Raw genomic sequence first — 14,446 nt, forward strand, 5'->3', positions numbered from 1 at the left:
AAAACCAACCTTGCTGTTAATGCTGTTAAGTAGTTACTAGCTCAAGTCACTGTTTACAAGGGCTTGGGATATGCTCATATCCTGTCCTTGAAGTTTGCTTATACCTGCTTGGAAACAGCTCTGCTAAGGTACCTGAATGACTTCAATAAAGCCATTATGCTGACTGCATTGGCAGAGCTCTGGAAACATTACAGACCTCGTCTCCTCCTCAAAGGCATCGAGGGAGCCTGCACAGCAAATTCCAGAATGCACCACGATTATTTAAGAAGCTCATCAAGTTTTGGGTGAACGGATCATACTGAAAAAGCTGCAGAATAGCTAAGGTTTCAGTCCTAGCCTTGGTTTAGCTTAGATGCTGAGATTACCTTCCTCATGGAAGAGGGGCAATAAAAAAAGCTATCAAGTCACAGTTCCTTAACCACAAATATCACAGCTATGTTTTGGTAGTTAATTATTCCAAACAGCTAAAAGTGCATCTTTACATGCCAGCTCCAACCAAGAATCTTAATAAAACAAACAACCTCCCATTATACCCTCCTCTATTTTACTTCCCCAGTAATGAAAAGAGCTGGAGCAGAAAAGCTTACTCAGAATAATTACAGCTCAGTCCAGGTACCACTCAGTTAACTTGAAGATCTGACAATGGGAATTTTCTACTCTTTTCCTGCAAAGGACAAGCGTGCAACAGTATTAGAGTTATCTAGAACAAGCACAGCTGAACACAACGCAGAATAGCCCTGTCTGTACTCAGCTAGGAGTGCTTTACAAAAGCTAGACAGATAGGGGTACTGCAACCAAGGCAACTCATGCATTCAGTGTCTCTGAGGGTATGGCTTTGCAGGCAGCTGAGGACAGATCAGTGCAGAGAGGTAAAATGTTTATGCATCACCTAAGTAGGGAGACTTTTGTCCAGTGGAAGAGCAAAAAACATGCTGAGGGATTGGAAACACAAGCTTAAACTCGTCTCTGGTGCTGAATACTAAAGAACTGGTGGGAATTGGGTACGATGAGGCAAACGGAGCAAATGCAGAAAGTTGTTGATTACATACAAGCATGCCAAAAATATGCTACAGTGTGCCAATTTTGTTTGCTTTAAAGTTTCCCTTCCACTGCAAAATGTTATCTTATTTGAACGTCCAGAGAACTAAGAGGAGGAAGGAAAAGCCTGCTTTGAGATTATCTAAAGACCTATTTCAGTGCATGCCATGAAAGCCATCTTTTGAATTTCATAGTAATATTAAACATAGTTCTAGCTTAGATTCACCCATGAGTCAGAAGTTTAAAAAAAAAAAAAAAAAAGCACTGTACTCAGCAACTTTGCCTTGGCTCAGCACTATTATCTTACAAACTTCATCTGTACATCTGCTAAATCAAGAACTCCAGAAAAATCTGATGCACATACACTAAATATCCATCTGTCTAGCCATTTCTTGTAGAGCTAATGCATTTGAATGAATATTTTTGACTTAAAAGATAGAATTTTTCAAATCAGCCAATCGTTAGCCACTGTATTTATTAGCAAAAAAATTTTTTATGGATCTTCGTTTTTCATTTCCTTGTACAACATTTTATTCAAGAATAAAATATTAATTTTTAAGCCACTGACTCAATTTACTCTTACTTTTGAAAAAAATTACTTTATCTGACTAGAAAAGATTTCTAAAAGAGCTTCACAGAAAGGACAAGAGTAATTTTCATCTGCATAGATTATGAAGTAGAAAGAAAATTATGAATCAGCTTGTCCTCATAAAAAGACATTTGCTAACCAAAGTCTGTTTCCTATACAATTAGTTACAAATGCGGAAATATTTCTTTTAATAAGTGGTTTCAAATGTTGCCAGCAACAAATCTCTGTGGAATGCATACAAAGTTGTTCTGTTTTCTTCCGCATAGGTTACCTTACTGAACTCAAAATGGAGGTATCCAAAGAGCTTTTTAGGAGCTCAGGAAGCAACACAGCTAAAATATATGACACTTTTTTTTTTTTTTGACAACTCAAGTGGAAAATAATGGCATTTATGAGTCTTTAGCTCAGAGCTTACAGTAGCTCTGGCAAAGCACCCTTTCCTATGCAGCCAGGTTTTACTCCAGCTACAGAAAATTCTCTTGCACCAAAGAGACAGAAATGCTCATCCCAACCACCATTCCTATGTTCTTAAGCACTCTCCAACATGCAAACAAGACTGAAGATAACACTTAACCCCTCAAATACACTTGAAAATGCTGTGGGACTGCAATGCAGAGAGCAGCAGGCAACCTTGGTGAGCTGCTCTGGAAGGGCTGTGTTATGCTGCTGGCAGCCAACAGTTCCTGTGCATGGGCAGTTCCACACCTGCTATGTCCCACCACTTGCGTTACAGATGAAAGGTGAAAAGGGCAACAATGGCTGGGCAGTCTCAGCATCCAGGACATTGTTTCCTGGATGCTCCTAGGCAAAAACACTGCATCCACAAGGAACCCCAAAACACAGCTCATTACACACCAAAGTCCTGGTCAGATCTTGGAGCGTATTCTTAATAAAAGGAGTCTGCAAAACTCTCCAGGATGCCTGCTTCTGCCAGCACCACCTCTGTCTTGTGAGGCTTCAGCCTCAGCCAACTCCACACCTCTCCCATCACTGAGCCAGGTTGGTAGTCACACTGCAATCAGACACAGCATTTAGCAAAGCGCCCTCTCAACATTGATGTCACTCACACACGAGTATCAGGCACAGAACAGAAAATCACAAGGCACAGGCTGTAAATCACAAGGGCTTAGTCGTTCCATCTTAGGAAGTTTAATTATCCTGATTATGTTATCTTAATTAAATGATAGTTAATCTAAGTTTATATTTAAGCCTGAAATGTGAATATATTTTAAAAACTCTTGATGATAGCAAATCTGAAGAGACAGAGGAAGGAAAGCAAAAATACCAGAGAAAGAAGGGTTAGTCGAATTTGATAAATGAAACCATGTTTCTAAATACAGGCAACTGCAGCTCAGGTGTTCCCTTGTTTAGGGTGGCCTACATGAATCAGATTTCTAAGGGGGAAATGGGAGGGTCTTCAAACAAAATTTGAAAGCAGATAAGCAAAAGATAAAAGGTAAAATTGATGGTAAGAGAAGAAAAAACAACCTGTCAAGTCAGAGGTTAGCACAGAATCTTTGAAGAGTCCTGCTGTGTGCAGAGTTATTTACACTTTTCTGGCTCACAGAAAACAGTGGTGGTCTTGTAAAAAATTCACAGCAATCTAGCAAGGTGCCATGCATACAAGCCAGAGGCCAGCTTGAGCAAGTTCATGGGGACGATAACCTTTCCAAAGAAGGAAGAAAAAAAAAAAAACAGCTAGCCATTTAAGAAACTGTTTCTTGTTTCTTCAAGGGCAAGGGAAATTTAACATCGACAGCACAGAGAAAAACTGAAAACCAGGAATTAACAGTTGTAACTCCTGTTAAGAAGGAGTTAACAGCTCCAGCTGTAACTGAATAGAGAGGACTCTACTAAATGCAGATACCACCATCTCAGTATCTGAACAATAAGAGACATCAGATGTCTTAGTCCTTCAACTTCACCCCATCCTACCTACAGCTGAGATCCTCTCTGGGATTCTAAGCCACAAACCGAAACTGTGAGGACCTTTGGAAAGGGAAAAAAAAAAAAAAAAACCACAGGAAGAAACAGCACCAACACTGTTTGGTGTTACCAAGCATGTAGCCTGACAATGCCTTTAAATCCCTGGTATGAGGAATGGCAGGACTGCTCTCCTCCATTGCCTGCTCATCAGACAGTACCTGGAACATGGGCTCTGCCCTGTGACCTTCATGCCCCACTGCCCTGCACAGCAGGTAACAAGCCTTGCAGTGAAAGCCAGGGGCACACGGAGAAGTCCCATATGTAAGGAGCACTGCTCTGGAGATAGCATGCAATCAAGGCTGTCTCAAAAGGTACTGCATCCAGCTCTGGGAGCCCCCAACACATTACAGCAGGTCTAGAGGAGGGCCACAAAGATGATCAGAGGGCTGGAGCTGAGAGACTTGGGGTTGTTCAGCTAGGAGAAGAGAAGGCTCCAGGGAGACCTTATAGCAGCCTTCCAGTACTTAAAGGAGCCCTCTTTATCAGGGAGCGTAGCAATAGAACAAGGGGGAACAGTTTTAAACTGCAAGAGGGCAGACTTAGATTAGATATTAGGAAGAAATTCTTTACTGAGGGTGGTGAGACACTGGAACAGGTTGCCCAGAGAAATTGTGGTTGCCCCATCCCTGGAAGTGTTCAAGGCCAGGTTGGACGGGCCTTTGAGCAACCTGGTCTAGTGGGAGATGTCCCTGCCCACGGAAGGAGGGTTGGAACTAGATGATCTTTAGGGTCCCTTCCAACCCAAACTATTCTATGATAATGTGCTCACATATCCTGACCCCTACACCACAAGGCACTCCCACCCCCAGGCCTCAGGCTGCCCTGCCAGTGGCCAATGGGCAGGAGTAGGAAGGAATTCCATACTCCTCCATCAGAATTCTCATTTGTTTCCTGCCAAAGTCCCTTAAAATTGAGAGATCTTTTGTCCTTTGTATCTGAAGGATTTAGGTATCATCAATAATCAAACATTATCATAAGGTGTGATAAAAAATAACCATACTGCCCTCTTCCTGGCAGGATGATCTCTACCTGAATACCTACATTTTGCAACCAACATGTTGAACTTTGACACCCCACTTATAGGCAAGTAGGCTGTTCATGGAGTTTTTTCCTTCTAAGCAGAGCTAGGAAGACCCCATATCCTCACATTCCTATCAGTAATTTGCACTAATAGTTTTGCAAGGTAACATCCTGCATCACTCTAAATTGAATTCCAGCCTTCCAATCAGAAAAGCAAATCCACCTATAACCTTCGCAAGCAATTAAATCTACTGCCCTTGCTAACTTTGGCAATTTCTCCAAGACTTGAATCTTAAGAATTTAGTAATTACTTCTGTTGGCCTTTGTTCTGCCCTGAGCTTCAGACAGCAAGTTTCACTTTCAATGTGTGTCAGAATCAGTTACCAAAAAAGAAGTCTCTTTTAAAAAGATACTCAATAAAAACAATCATGCTCCTGCTTTTTCCTTTTGGCAGTATAGAAAAGTCTTTATAAAACTAAGATCTGGCTTCTGTGACCTCTGCAGTCTCTGAGACTTTTGTCAATCTTGTTTGCTAGCTTCCTTATTTTCATTTTAGACAGGTTTGAGTTTGCCTTTGGATTTTAAGGGAAGTATTTCTTTATATAGACAGTTTATTTTGAAGTGGAAAATTCGTTCCTTGAATCTAGACAAAAAATAATTCTATAATATTCCATATTTTTCAAACCAGTCACTCAGGAACACCTTACAAATTCACAGCTGCTATGTACACACAGAACTGAGATGAGGCCCACATACAGTGGGCAAGATAACAAGGGACATACTTTTTCCTCGGATAAACTGTTTTGAATCTGACTAGAAGTTAGACTTCACACTGAAATGCACTTAACATTTATACAAACCCTACAAACAAAGTAGGCAATTAAGTGTTTGACAACACAAGTACCATTCCAAAATGAAAATCTGCAAAGGGGGATTCATACGCTGGAAAATCATGAATGTCACTATTTATGTGCCACTTAAAATATTACTTCACCTATAAATACACCAATTCCACGAGTCCATGAAACTAACTGAAACTGAAAGGAAGAAAAGCTATTGTCCTCCATGTGTATCACATTAGTAAGCAAGCCACATTGGAAGTGGAAAAGTGGGAGCGTATAAAACAGAAGGACAAACCTCTCTATCTTCACTAGTGTCTTTGAAAACAGAAATACAATAACTAAACACAGGAAAGGGAACTAGAATACAGTATGCTAGAAATGCTTAATAAAGAAGTTCATCTCCACAAGGACGTGTGATTGTTCGGTGGTCTACGTGCATGCAGACATGACTTGTGTTGATCCACATGTCTGCATGAGAGACAGTACACAAACTGATTTGTGTTCAGAGCTAGATGAGGCTAGGGTCAAATGAGCATTTTAAAAATTAACTAGCTATTCTTGGTGCTCAATTTGAGATTCATTAAAGGATTACAGCTTTAGGACAGGCCCCTCCTGCCCTCTGAAATCAGGCACCTTCATTGCCCTTTACTAACTCTTGTAACCAAAAACTGAGGGATTCCCAAAACTGTTAGTCACTTCTGGAAACAATGACCTGATGAAAGAATAAAGAAAGCAAAACACAGCTTGTGAACAGGGAGCTACTTCTAATGTTAGTGTGAGTCATTATTATTATTTTGTTTTCTTATTATTCTCATCCAGTCAAAGCCATTATCTTCAATTAAGGAGGCATATTTGGTCTTGGAGATACAGCAACATTCAGTTATATTAGATAACAACTTGAGATCTGTAAAAACCTGGGAGGTTTCTCCAGGAGCTTGCACTGGGTTCTTGGACCATTAACTTGCTGGATGAACACAATGGAAGCTGCCCAAGAAGGAGCAGCACAACAAGTGAGAAGAGGCAAGCCCCAATTGAATGGTGACGATCAATATGCTGTGACCGTTATCTCCCAAGAAGCTGTGTGTAAAAGTAGGAAACACTGCTAAGTTTCAGATTCAAGATTGGTAGGAAAAGTGATACAGTTAAAATATTTATGTTCACATAAAGAAAATAATTGTGAGACTGAGTGCAATTACTAAGCAGATGCTGATTTCTGCGAGTGTTAGCTTGGGATATTTCATTGAAGGCAATTCTCATCTCCCCCTCCTTTCCCCTCAATACACTTGCAGGACAGAGCGGAAGGCCATACTGCATTAAATCTCCATCATCCATTTTTAATTGCTGTTGGCAGCAACTATTCCATTTGTTCGAGCTGATTGCATAGTGGAGGGATCAGTCTCTGTTCTTAAGTGAGCTATTTCATTGTTTGGACTCCTGAGTGTTATCAATTGGTGCTTTACCATTTGCAGATGTCAGAGCGTTGTGCTCCCAAACAGAACTTTGTTAGTACTGGCTGGTTGCTGCTAACTTATCTGCAGCACCCTGAACAGGCCTTCGAGTGTTGACAGGATTCTTTATGAAAATTACATGGGAACCTATAACTTCGGCATTTGAAAATGTGATGCAGCCTCAATTTAAAAATTCCAACCATGTGGGAGGACACAGTTTTAACCGTTACATATTAGACATGCAAGACAATAACAAATATCTGAAATCCAGAATGAGCACAGAAAAAGTGGGTTTCCACACTTGGGACAAGCCATTGTTTGACCTTAGTTAAAGTTTGAAAACAAACTTCTTATAGATTTTTAACCTGTCTGCACGCATGCAAACTCCCACAAGTGGTCATCACAAAGAGACTGCACAGTCTCATTTTTCATGGTACATTTTGCTCTTGGCCCCCTACAGTTTTAGCAATTAAAAATCTAAGGTAATTTAAGGTAACGGTCTTAAGTCCTCCTTTTTCCTCCTCCCTTCAGTCCTCCTGTCACCTTGCGTAAGTTTCTGAGATGAAGCAAGCTCTGCCCTGAGCTTTGGGAACACAAGATCAGAGTTCGTTCTCATCTTGTCCTGTAGGCTGTCAGCATCCTGGACTCACTACTGAGCAGCGCTGCCTGTAATCCAGCCCTTCTAGAGCAGTTGGTATGTGGCTTGTGTGTTCCTACATGCCTACATATGGGATAGATCCTTGTGTCAGCAGTCTTCCTAGAGAGAAATCTGGTAACAGCAGCACAAAGCCATCATAACACATGGCTTGCCCGGAAACTTCCTTTTATTTGAATAAATGGAATATTGGAACAAAGGAACAGAAAAGGGAGTAGAAATATGAGTTCTTTCTAAAATGTATCATTTTCAACAGGCAGCAGGGAGTTTTGTTTGTTTTGTTTTTAAATAAAGGCTACTAACTTATTTTGGAGTGTAAGAGGAGAGACCGTAGCAGAAACCTCAATAAAAAAAAACAAAACAAAACAACCAAAAGCACATGATAAATCTGGCTTACCTCCCACAAACACAAAGCAAACTGTCATTAAGTTACCCCTCTATGCATAGGAATTGAAGTTGAGCCCAGTCTCTCTCCTTTTTTCACACTGGATTAGGTGATAAGTTAGCCAGAAACAATTCAAAAGAGGTCCAAAACTATTCCTTATACGGCAGATATCTTTGAAAGCTCCGTTCTGCCACTGATTTTGGCAGTTGTGAAGAGAATCTGTCCCATTTTTCCATACCATCTTTTTCCTTACAGTACTCTGACTTTGAGGGGGTGCAGCTCTCCTGACATCACTACACACCCTGGAAGTCGAGGCATTACGCCAAGGCCTACATCTTTACCATTTCTGCAGTTGCCCTAGTATGACGATATTAAGAAAAAAGCCTCATAAGCAGTCCAAAATTACAGACAGGTCTCGACTGAATAAATATTTTTAAAGCAACTGACATCAAAACCTACTCAACAGGAGGGAAATGTATGTAGTGACATGCTGCAGTTGCAGTGAAGAGGTGGAAATAGCTACATTTCTGCCATCCTCGTTGCTGACTCACCACATTCCGGCTGCAGGATCCGATACCCTTAAAGCTGCTCAAGTTCCTAGAGATGTCCCTAGTGCAGTCAAGTGCCTCACCACACAAATATATCGCCTAGAACCGAGATAAAAATCTGTGTTCTTGAATCCATAAGAAGGTGGCTGATACCCTTCAGGGTGTCAAGACAGCTATTAGGGGAAGAGTGGAAAACAACAGGCATTAAACAGGGCTTTTTGTTGCTAAGGGCAAGTGAGGTCATATCAAGACAGCTGCAGAAAATGATGACTTTGTCCAACTTTCTCATCTTGTCTTCCCTGGACTGAAAGCCATGTTCTCTTATTAGTATCCTAGTCCTTCACTCCAAACCAGCAATCAAACACTTCTCAGCAAAGAAACAGCCAGAGGCCTGGGTGATGGAAGCAGCAGCTGGGGAACAGCAGGGACATCTGCCCCTTGCTACTACATTCCAGCACTGCTCCAAGCCAGAGGCATCAAGGGGTGTCAGGGACCTCATGTACTGCAAGTAACATCTTGTCTCAGGTTAGAAAGACAAAAGCCAGTCAGAGGATTCAGCTATAATGAAGCCAAATGAATACTAACAAAAAAAAATTGACATCCTAGATCTCATGAATCTGAACCTTCTTTACAGTACGTGCATGTACGCATCTGTGTTTGTAAGTTATATGCACACATACACACAATACTCACATACATGCTAAATACATTCCCCAAAAGAAGCTTTGACATTTCCAGTCTTAATCCTCTCACCCAGAACAGACCAAATTTCATGATCTTCAAGGCTAATCGCTAGGCTCGTCTGCGAAACTAACTTTTCATGATATGTCTATTTGCTGTGAGGACAATACTGGTTTGACTCAAACTCACTCTGATTAGCCCTACACCAGTGAGGGTCATTCCTGCCTTTGTCCAAATTAGTATGCCTCTTAAATTATGGAGTGAAGGTCACTTAACAGATCCTGGAGCATGATGAAGCTCTGGCTAAAAATAGGATGCCACTGTCACTGTATTTATCATCTAGGTTCAGATCAGTTGTCATCCTTTATGTCTGTGCTATGTTTTGTTATCTAAATATATGATTACCAAGATAAAGCTTATTTACCGAAAAAAGTTTATAAATAATACAAATCATCAGATGAAGGCTTTAGAAACAAAACAATATACAAATATCATCCTTTCTGCGACATGGTTTTTTCTTCTGCATAATAAACCATCCACAGACATACACACATACAGCAACAATCCATAGAGTGACTGCCAAAGAGGAGCATCGACCATTACTCCAATTTTGGACAGTAGGTGTAAATGAGAGCTTGACATTGCAGATATGTATCAGTGGGGTGAAAGTAGAGAAAAAATAAACCGTGTAAGAGGGATCACAAGTGATTAGTAACTACAACTTGCTGACATTGAATGGAACCAAGCCAGCTAGCAGGACCAGTGCTTCCTACCCAGGCTCCTGCCCATCACATTCATGTTTATGGGAGGGTAAGGGTTATTACCTCATTCACCTTCTTTCTTCACAAGACCCTTTTTTTTGTATTGCATAGGCAGAGATTGTTCTCACAGAAAACACATGAAGTAATATTGGAAGTGTCAGAGCCCACAGGCAAGAACAGATTTGTCAAAATATCACAGTAGCCTCTTCTGCTACAAAGCTGACTTGGGGACTCACCCAACCCATCTGCCACACACCTACAGGATCAGGGGTCAGCAGAAGCCAAAACTGAGGGGGAGAGAAGGGATGAGATAGTCCTCACCCTATAGTCTTTAACAGCTCTGCCTTCTACTTGCAGATGCACAACCCGAAGATGTGGGCTAAGAAAGAAAAGGAAGCACATGAGAATTTCCCCACGCTCTCTTTTCTTCTCACTTTCAGAAGCTGAAATAAATTCCTAATAGCTATATCCACACCACTGTTCGTATGGACCTAGGGCCCATACAGGGACTGTTGCTCTCTGGCTAGAAGGACCAGCAAGGACACAGAGGTTCTGCTCTACTGCCTTCCAGGAGACAGACCATAACCTGGAACAGCATCTTTAGCTGTAGACAACAATGGTATTAAATGCTTCTTTAAGTGCTGCTTCTCCATGCAGCTAAAAACATAAAGATCCTTGAAGAGAGGAGTGTTGCAAACTGTACTGTTTGCAAGCTGTCCAGGAAATGAGTCTTTCCTATAAAAAACAGTGTTCAAACTACAAGCCAAGATGTTCAGCATCTCTCCTAAGTCACTTGATTTCTGACAAATGTTATCTATCCTTATCTCTCACTGATCTGCTTATCTAGACTTCTCATTCTAAAAAAGTAGTTACAGTGGTGTTTGAATGTTCAGTAGTTTATATACACCTAAAGTGTAAACAGATAGAGAAACAAGTCTCTGTCTCATTCTTCGTCATTTAATAAAAAAAAAAAAAAAAAAGAGGTTTTCTAGTTCCACATCACTATTTCGAAAAATGTAAAATGGAACATAGCATATATGCAATAAGAAGAAATCTTTGTGTCAAGTAATGAGCACATGCAGAAAAAACCTAGGTTATTGCAGCCTAAGTGAATTTTTCTGCAGTTTATAAAACCATAGTATGAAAAAATATCGATATAAAAAGGGAGTGCTGAGCCTCCTTAACATTTTCATGTATTTAATTTTGGATGATAAGAACATCCCTACAAAAATCTCATCCAGTAATGAGATCTGAAATGAAAAATGACCACCCAGAAGTAAAAGTAGTCATACACAATTAATGAATTCATTCAGCCAGCCAATAAATCAAACCAGCAAACCAGACTCTCTTAATCATGCAGAGAAACATTTTTCAGTGCTTCTTACTATCATAGTTTGCTCAAGGCCTACGTTACAAATTGGTTGTTTCTTTAATTCTTAACCATTTACAATACAATTTAATGTTATTCAAAATTTAAGCGTCATTCAAGAATACTGTTTAGGAATACATTGTTCTTTCCAGGATTCTAATTCTGAATAAAATTAGGATCAGAAGATTTACTTTACCTGTCAAAAAAGCCTGTGAGTATTCAGGAAGTTATTAGAGCATGGATAACTTTAACTTTCAAGAAAGGGTCCTAGCTCTTTCCTTTGTGGGTCAAACTTGTACAAACAGATATCAGACATTCAGAAAGTTATCACTTCCTGAACCTCTCACACTTTTGTTTCCATCAGGGACCCATGAAGCCCTTGGGTTACAGAATCAAGGATAACTTCTTAAAATTTTGTCAAAGAAATTTTCACTTACTATTCAATATTGTGTGCAACAATCGACTAAATTAAAAGAAACAGTAACTCTGGAAAAGCTCACAGCAAGAGGCTATTGAGAAAAGAAACAGCAGCTTGACTGAAGGCTGAAAAACCAAGCCAAACTTCCTTTGCCTTTCAATTGCAAGCATTCTTTTCCCCCAAAGTTCATCTACTATCCTACAATAGTTCCCTCATCTTTCTCCAGTTTTCACAAAAAAATTAGGAACACCTAGATACTGCTTCTGTTGAACTTTGCAACCACATGCTTCAATGCAGGAGGTACACGTGCTTTTCATAGAAACCCATCACCAAATTTAGGTAGAAGAGGCAAAAGCCAAGACTGTTCTCCTAGTAAGACTGGATTCTCTGCAAGCTCTGAACGATGCTCCCACTCAAAACTTTTGAAATCTAGGGGGCCGCTGAAGGACAAAGCTGCCTGACACTCCCTGGCCTTTCATTTCTACCACACTCCATGCTGAAATCATGTTTATTGTTTTGCTTTTTTCCCTTTGGATATAGCTTCTACACACCTGTGACCCAAACTAGCACCAACCGAGCACAAAGGACTGTGCTGATTCTCCAGGCCTTTTCCAACAGCAGGGGCTAGCTAGTGCCAATTTCTAGTGCCAGCTTGGTAATGAAAGGTCACACGAATTCCTTTCTTCCAGATTTCCACTTTCTCAAGGAGGGCAGTGAGGAGAGCCCCTACAAGGTGAGTCATGATCAAAACCCTGCCTCCAATTACAATTATTAAAGCTATGATTCCTCAGTGAATTTATTAATCGAAGTCTCTGCACAGCAAGATCTTTAATTTGACATAAATCCTTTCAAGTGACCTCCAAACCTGGGAACAAAACCAATTTTCCTCCTCCCAAACAGTTTCAACAATAGCCAAAACCTTCCTTGCACACAACAGAACGGTAGGAATTAAAAGTGATGAAATACAATGGGGGATGGGGGGAGGGAAGAAAACTCCCAACAATGATTATTTTGTAAAACACTATGTTAGGCAAGTCAATATGCTTGCTGCTCCAGTAGGATTTGCCCTGTGTATTTTGACCCTAGCAGCAGTTGCACAGCTGCAGACAGTCTGCTCCCCAGGTAGCAAGTAAAGACAGTGACCTGCTCTTATCCCAGGTGCGGCTGTTCTCCAAAATGACTTAAATATAAGCAAATCCACCTACAACTGCCTTGGAGTTCATCACAGAATTTCTTAGCTTAGGCACAGCAAAAAAAAAAAAAACCCAACCCAAAACCAGTTATAAGGGTCCCCTTGGGACACTGTGACTTTGCTGGGAGGACACAGTCTGCTACCACTTGCAGCCACAAAATGCTGTTCATCTGTTTCTTAGACAAGCTGCCTCCTTTAGGCAATACACCTAGGAGTGACATGCAACACCAGAAACACTTATTTGCAGGCACCGCTTTGCCCTAAGAACAATCAGAGCCTAAAGGAAGAACAGAAATACATTTTGTATTTTCCAGATAGCGTATTAATTTTGCAGGTCCTGTCATGCTATCTGCAAACCTCAAGAAGCCATTGCTTATGCCACACTGTGGGGCTACACTTCCACCCTCTTCTGACAATCTACCCCCTTGTGACCCTATTGTGATGGAGAGGGCTAGGACATGGGCACCTCAGTGAGCACAGGTGGTCACTACACAAAAGAGCTGAAAAAGCAACAATTAAGGGAGGTAGAGGGACAAGTTTTATCTGTGACTTGACCTGAAACTCAGACATAGCTTCTATTCCTGGCACTCCTGCTGAACTAACAGTAAGTAACACGGGCAGATCTCATGCTCCTTCCATGCCTCGATTTCCCCATTGCTCAAATGTGTGTGCAGGCACATAAAGCAAGAGGAAAAAAAGACAGTTTAAGTATAAACTGGCTTTGGACGTGCCTAGTGTGAAAATCCTATGTTTTCCACCTCTGGATTATAATCACATTGCTCAAGTAAACGTTGGAGCTACTTCTTCTAGGAAGTCTTTGAGCTGAAAGAGGCCTGAGATTTTCAGAGTGATGACAAAACTCTTATTTTTTCACTCTTAGCTTTTTGGCTGGAAAGACATCTAGACTACAGAAAGCCAGGATTTTACTTCTGAACAGCAGTTAGACCAAACCATTTGGCTCCTCCAGGCCAAGGCCAGTCTGGAAATTTCCCATTAAAACCTTACGATGGAAAGATTAGATTAAAAGTGTGCAGTTGATGAACAAATACTATTTCCCCCTGAAGTCCCCAAAGGAGATCACATATCATTATCACCTTTTTTCAAGCGGAAAAGGGAGGAACACATGATGGAGGCCTCTTGCCGCACGTCAACCAAAACACTCGCAACAGCACCAGGAACAAGATCTACTTTTGCTGTATCTCAGCCTAGCGTGTGCCCAAGCGGTTTGGGTTTTTGTCTTTTGGTTTTGTTCAGTTGTTAAAACTACCGATCTAAAGATCCACGTAACTCCGCTGCTGCTTCAGATTATGTGCTGCTGCCTCAGAGTTGAACAGAGTTGCCACCTGTGCCCAGGTTTTGGCAGCAGCGGGGCTGCAGGGCGGCCGCTGTGAGGAGAAGGGCCAGCTCACAGCCAGCCGGTTCCAGCCGGTTCCTCAAGGGCCCCACCCAGCCTGCCAGTGGAGCTGGTGCTGCCCTTGGTAAAACATTCTCCAGAGAGGGCTCAACGCCCCACA

General features: G+C 41.2%; 1 protein-coding gene across 4 annotated transcripts in view; it reads right to left on the reverse strand.

The window, feature by feature from the left end:
* Window positions 1-14,446, reverse strand: part of SERGEF (secretion regulating guanine nucleotide exchange factor) — a 163,772-nt gene that overhangs the window by 28,670 nt on the left and 120,656 nt on the right. The gene's annotated exons all lie outside the window — the stretch shown is intronic.

Source organism: Chroicocephalus ridibundus, chromosome 4 (genome assembly GCF_963924245.1).
Source record: "Chroicocephalus ridibundus chromosome 4, bChrRid1.1, whole genome shotgun sequence".
Taxonomy (NCBI): domain Eukaryota; kingdom Metazoa; phylum Chordata; class Aves; order Charadriiformes; family Laridae; genus Chroicocephalus; species Chroicocephalus ridibundus.